Source organism: Cynocephalus volans, chromosome 14 (assembly GCF_027409185.1).
Source record: "Cynocephalus volans isolate mCynVol1 chromosome 14, mCynVol1.pri, whole genome shotgun sequence".
In the NCBI taxonomy this organism is placed as follows: domain Eukaryota; kingdom Metazoa; phylum Chordata; class Mammalia; order Dermoptera; family Cynocephalidae; genus Cynocephalus; species Cynocephalus volans.
The window spans coordinates 58,336,130-58,343,086 of record NC_084473.1 but is presented as its reverse complement, the minus strand read 5'-3'; positions in this window follow the sequence as shown (position 1 = coordinate 58,343,086).

Sequence of the window (6,957 nt, the reverse complement as noted above, 5' to 3'; positions counted from 1 at the left end):
TGTGACTTCATACTTATTTCTGCCTGGGTATTTATTGGAGGAATAAGTTATTGTATACACACATACACATATATATATATATGATGAAAAACTAAAAATTATTCTTTTATTCCATTTATTTAGTCTACACAGTAAAACAAGCATGCCTCTAAAGATATCAGGCATTTTTCTTGTGGACAATATTTCTGAAGTTAATTCTAATAACTTGAGAGTGGCGAAGATTTCAAAATTTGAAAGTAGTCAATAAAAATCATTAACCTTATAATACTTGCCTTACTGCTTTGAACAAATTTACACCCTTCTCAACCATCATATGTTGTGTATATATGTGTGTTTCTAATGGTTGTTTTAGAAGGAAACAAGTTCATGTGAGATGAATTTTTTGTCAATTTGGCAAGATTTAGATTACAGTTATTATAGTCTAAAACTTGCTACTTTGTCTTAAATGATCTAGGCATTCTCATTTCTCATTGTCATTTATAAGTTGTCCTGATGTGGCATGTGGTAAGCTAACTTATTTTTATTGTTCTTTAGAAAAGTTATAGATATAACTTTTTTTTTTTTTTTTTTGGATGGCCAATGTGGGGATCTGAACACTTTTTTTTTTTTTTTGGCAGCTGGCTGGTTCGGAGATCTGAACCCATGGCCTTTGTGTTACAAAGGAATAACTTTTATAGCAATTTTTCTTTTTTCTTTACGGAGCCAAAAAAATCAGGGTCACAGTATATAGTGTGTTTTTTAAAATTCTACTTTTAAAAAAATCTCAATATTCAAAATTTGTTTGACAACGGGTATAGACTGAATAAATGAAAAACAAAATCATGGTTTTGTTACTGAACCCAAGTCCAGCTTCCTTACCAAAATCTGTTACAGAACCCAGGAAATTCAGCTCCTGGCTGAGGCTTGCCAAAATCTTGTTCCCGAACCCAATCCACCTGCTTGCTTCCAAACAAAAACAAAAGTTGAAATGTTGGTGGAAATGGAAGTCAGCTTTTATCCAGGAATACCAGTGACCTGAGGAGAGATGTTGGGCAAGCCCATCTCTCTGGTAAACCTGAAGGAGGAAGGCCAGTCTAAAGCATCTCAAAGACTCTGACTTACTGAGGGGCTTTTAAAGAGCAGGGTGAGGGAATGGAACGTGGGAAATGAAAAGCAAGAGGGAGGGGCATGTGCAAGGTCAGGTACAAATTTACATCAAGTCTCCATCTGGCTTCTGTTTCCTCCCTGATATCTTAGGGTCTGCTGTGCTTCAGGGGGGAATCTGCATAGCTTTATTGATGATGTCTTCCTTGGTTTCTCAGGGTCTGGATAGTTCATGACTTATGGCAAGTCTGCAGCTCCAGGCTGATTGAAAAACTTTACATTTATGTAAATAATGGTCATCTTGCCCTGTAACCAAGATTCAAAATATCAAATAACCGTGGGAAAAGAGGAAACTCAGAGAAATTTATGCTAGGAAAAAAAGTTCTTTTTTCCCCCCTAAAGCCTGTGCAGTTTAGGTCCCATCATGGCTTCAGTCTCGCTCACTCCAACAGTTTGTAAGATTTCCTAGTTACGAAAGCAGATATACTCATACCTATATTTAGAATATCTGCTTACTCTAGTTATTCCCTTTTTGTAACAACTAAGACTTTGTGGTCTTTGGCAAGTTCTAAATCTCAATAAGAGAAGGAGATACAAAATTGAGAAAAAAATTGGTATATAACTGTCAAGTCAGGGAATAATATGCATGCTTATTTCTAACTCTGAAAAGATATACAAAAAAAAAATGGTAATAGAGCTTGCCTCTGGGAAAAGAGCTTGAGAGTAGGTGGTGAAAGAGAGACTTAGTTTTTGGTTTGTTAACAAAAAATATAAATGAGGTTTTAGCCTAGTGTAGAAAGCTATTTTCTACTCGCATTTTCTAGATGTACCCATTATGCAAAGTCAACATTTATCAATTCATGATTAAGCTTATTTCCTCTATACTCCTACCCATTACCCTCTAATTGTTTTGAAGCAAATCACAGACATATTTCTCTTATAAATATTTCCATATATATCTTTAAAGATAAAAACTCCCCCTTGTTTCATAAGTCCAATACCACCATCACACATACAAAAAGAATAATTGTTTGATAGCAGTTTTCTAGCAGTGTTCACATTTATCCTGTTATCCTACATATTTTTATACAGTTTAAATCAGGATCCAAACATTACAATCGGTTAATTAATGTGTCTTTTAAGTTTCTTTTTTTTTTTATGCTGGCCAGTACAGGGATTGAACCGTGGGCTTCGGTGTTATCAGCACCATTAAGTCTCTTTTTAATACCTCTCTTTTTTTTTCTTTCAATTTTGTTACGGTTGAAGAAACCAGGTCCTTTAACCTGTAAATTATCCCAGTCTGCTGTTGTCATTTAATGTGTTCCTCTGTCCTCTGTTTTTCCTGTAAATTAGTATTTAGAGCCAGGCTTAATTAGATTCATATTTGATGTTTTTGGCAAGAATGCTTGTACATTTCCATCAAGAGTACGTGATGTCTCACCATCTTTCCTTTTGTGACGTTTTATCTACTGTTGATCACGGCTACGGTTCCGTACGCCTACATTGCCACTCATTTTGATTATCTGAAGCTCTTCTCTAGTAGATTCCTTAGGAAAGGCTCATGGAAAGAATATTATTACTTAATGTATTAATAAAGAAGCATATATATTGTTATGTCAAAGTTTCTAAGTATATATTTTGATAACTATATTTTAATGTAGTTAGTTTCCTTTGAAATCCATGTAGGTAATTTTATTTTAGGCATCAGCTTCACAGACTGCCAAAGGGTCCCTTATCACACACAAAAAGATTAAAACCCTTTTTATATATGTTGAAGCTTCTTTGTCTATTTTCTATAGATTTCATTTCTTTTTGACTTTTTTCTCTAATTTCTTTTTAACATTTTCCTCATTTTCACCTCTCATTTCTTTTAAGACCATTATTTCTTGAGTTTATTCAATCTAGTCTTCATTTTTGAAAAGATTGTTTTATTTCTGATGCTTTCCTGGGTTTTTTACCTCTCTTTTCTAGTCTTTGTTTTTCAGACCACTTCATTTCTGAACTTTTCTAATTTATATTCTCTTTTGTAGTTTTTATCATTTTCTTTAATCTCATTCTGAAATATTATAATGGGTACAGTTTTTATTTCTTTTGTGGGTATATTTTTCTGCTGTGCTTTCATTGTCCAAAGAGATATTATTTTTCTCTTGTTCTCTTATTTAAAAAAATAATTACTTTGAATAGGATTCTGTTGCGATTCTTTTTCTTTGCTCATGTTAAGTGAAATGAGTTGTACTGTTCTTCTAAAAGGGACTGGCAGCCCATGACAGCTTTTCTAGCTCCTATATAGAAGAGGGTCTAAACCTGTGCAGGGTGTAGGATTTTACCCTACTTATAAGTTAACAAGTAAGCATGCCACACTTTCATGGATGCTGACAGAAGACATGAGACACGAGGGCCAAAGACAGGACTTTATTAGTTATGGTAAAAGCAATAGCTGGTGTCAGCATGGTGTTCATTTCAGTTGGTTCCCTCTGTCCCCCAAGTTCCATGGGGCAGATGCAGAGGGACCATCATGGATGTCTGCACGTGCAGTAGACTGTGTTACAGGAGAGGAACACTGAGCTTGGGGGTGTCACCACTTCCACAGTACGTGGAAACAAGCCTGCAAATTGTCTGGGAGTAGATGTGCAGGAGATGTAACTTCACTCCTTGAGGTTGCTTGCTGCGAACAGAACTCTAAGAAAATGGCCCACATAAAGAATGCTCAGGGCCTTGGCATACCTAGCAAGAATATGCAGGGACACTCCGGTTCTGTGCATTTTCGGGCTCCAGCTTTATCAGACCTTTCTGTAGTCTGTTCATACTCAACTGCATATTGGGGCTTGCAGAGTCTGTCCTGGCTTTTGCTACTGTTTTCAGAACAGCCTGATGAAAAAAATTGGCAGGTGAGTACTTGATGGCAATTTTGGAGTTTTTGAAGGGCCTCCAACAGTGCCTTTGACTTCTCTGCCTTCGACATTCTTTCTGACACCACAGGATATTGTTTTTCCATTTTGGAACCTGTGGCTGTATCTTATCACCTAATTTTATTGTAGATGTTGCTCAAAGATTTTTGGTTTCGTCATTCTTGGCTTTTTATTTGGAGGACTCAAACACTGCATTGCTATTGCTATCATCTTCCCAGCATACTCCCAAGACTTAGTTTTCTGTGTAGTTTTTGTACTATTTGATTTTTTCTTTATTACTTAGAAAAAATAATTTAAATAAAAGAAGATATTGGATTAGGAGTAGAAGTTTGAGTCTCAGTCTACCACTTAAAGGAAATGAAGTAACATAAAATAAAAAAAAAAAGATGGTGATAAATGCAAGTGCTATAAAAAAAAATTAAGCAGAGAAGGGAGGTGAAAGGGGAGCTTGTGTTGCAAATTTAAATGAAGTGGCCAAAGAGGGTGACCTTGGAACAAAGACCTAAAGGGGTGAGGGATGGACCCTGTAGATATCAGAGGGGAAAGTGTTGCAAGGAGAGCTGGAAATATTTGAGGAAGAGCAAGGAGGATGGTGTGGCTGGAGCTGAGTGAATAAGAGACAGGAGATGGGGTCAGAAAGATACAAAGGTGGTGGGGAGGATAGGGAAGGAAGGGATCTTGGAGGCCATTGTGAGGATTTTAGTTTCTTCTTTGAATGAGATGGGGAGCCACTGGGAGGTTTTGAGTAGGGTGGCATAATCTGACCACACTTAGGGTTTTTCTGCTGCTGGGTGAGAATGGTCTGAAAGTGGCAAGGGCAAAAGCAGGAAAGTCACTTCACAGGCTTTTTAAATAGCCCATATTGCAAATCCAGGTATGCCCACTTCCGGAGCCAATTTTCCTTCCACTATATCTTATGTATTAAAGTGGTCATAAGAGTGATTATACTTCTAATGTATGGGTGGTTGTTTTCCTCCCAAAGCTGCTATACTACTAATAAGCCATGAAAATCTCCTTTAAAAGAAAAACAAAATTTTTCTAAAACCTACCTGCTACAATTTTGAATATATAATATTTGAAATTCTTTTATTTTTCCATTATAAGCTACTCCCCAAAAGAAGAAAAACTTTGACTTGCTTTAGTAATATCATAGAGAAATTCAAACCAGCCCTTAGAGCTGCTTAACCATTTTTTCCTTTGAATTAAATCTTTCCCACTCAGTCCACTACGAATTGAGAGCAGCAATGGGACCGTTCTGTGACAGTTCTTTGTTCTTAGAAAATAACCATCAGGTTGCAGACATAATCTTGAAATAAAGTGACACTTTTCCAAGAAAAGGATGTGGTAGAGACTGCCCGTAGTTTGGTCAGTAACTGTTTTCTCCTTCTTCCTTACTATTAGTCCCCTACTTCTCCTGGAGGTGGCACCAAGCCCACATGCTGAAAAAAAAAAAAACTCTATTTCCCAACCTTCCTGCTACTAGGTAACCATGTGATACCACCTTGGCCAGACAGAAGTAGGTGGGGTCTTCAAGAAAGCCCTTTAGAAGGGAAAGACTTGGTCAGCTTGGCCCTTTGGCTTTTGCTTTCTCTCTTTTCCTCCTTTCTTCCTGGAACTTACATGTGATGGTGAGAGCCAGAGTAGTAATCTTGTAATCATGAGGAAAAAGCCAAGGGATAGCTGAGAAACTTTGGCCCTCACACCTTTGAGCCAGAGAATCAATACTAGCAATTGCCAACCTCCAGAGTCTGTGTTATTTTGTTTAAGCTTCAGTCATTTGAATTTTCTATTAAATGCAGCAGAACACAATTCAAGAGATATACCCAACCCATCATTAAATGCTGTATAAAGTAACATGAATTTCCACAAGCTATGTGTCTGTGATGTTAAATGTGTAGAGTGAGGTCGATCATTTAATTCTCTAAAGAATATTCACTTTTTCCAAGAAGAAAAATATCCTCTGTATTTATTTATGAGGAAAGAAATGTAAAACATTAACACCGTAAAGAAAAACAAAGGAGCCTTTCTCAAAGAAATAAAAATATTTCTGTTTATCTTGAACTATTAATAAAAAGCATGGTATATTTTATTATGAAACTAAGCTACCTTGTTGCACCATAATAATGCTCCGATGGATTGAATAAACTACAGTATCTTTTTGCCAACCCTAAAACGTATGTTTCTGAAAACCATGCCAAGAGAATGTTTGGCTGAGGGTTCGGATCCCCGTACCAGCCTGCTGCCAGAAACCAAAACAACAAAGAATGTGTGGCCGAGGAACTGAAAGGTTTTGTGGGAGACAGAGAGAGCGGAACCAGAATAGGGCAGGAGAAAACCTAACAAAGTCAGTACGTTTTAAAAATGTTCACTAGTATTAAACAGTCCACTAAATAAAGGTAATATCAGTGACATTAAGGACATATATATAATTAACAATGAATACTGTGTAATTAATTTTCTTGGTTATTCCTTGATCAACAAGAAATCTTCAGGACTTCTCTTTGTTCCATAGTTTAATGAGATTTTGTAAATTTATTTTACTCTCGGGGCAGTGGAGAGAAATAGTCTGTTGCCTCAGCCTTTCTTGCTCTCAAAAGAAGACTCCGAACCAGTATTTCCTGTTGCTGTGCTATTAGTTCTACCTCTCTCCATCCTCTCCGGTTTCTGATCTCAGACCAACTAGGTGAGCTGGACCATCTCAGAAGGGTGCTCTGGGGCCTGCCGTCTTCTTCTGGAGCCACTGGGAAAGTACAAGTTTCAAGGAAAGGGGAATAGGAGGAGAGTTTAAAAGCAGCAAATATATGGAAGGAGGAGCTTATCTTACTCATAAATAAGAATCTCTATTTTGTTGGTTTAATTCTGTAGTTGTTTTTTTTTTTTTCTAAAAAGGTGCCTAGTAAGGGGATCTTTACCCTTGACTTGGTGTTATCAGCACCACGCTCTACCAAGTGAGCCACAGGCTGGC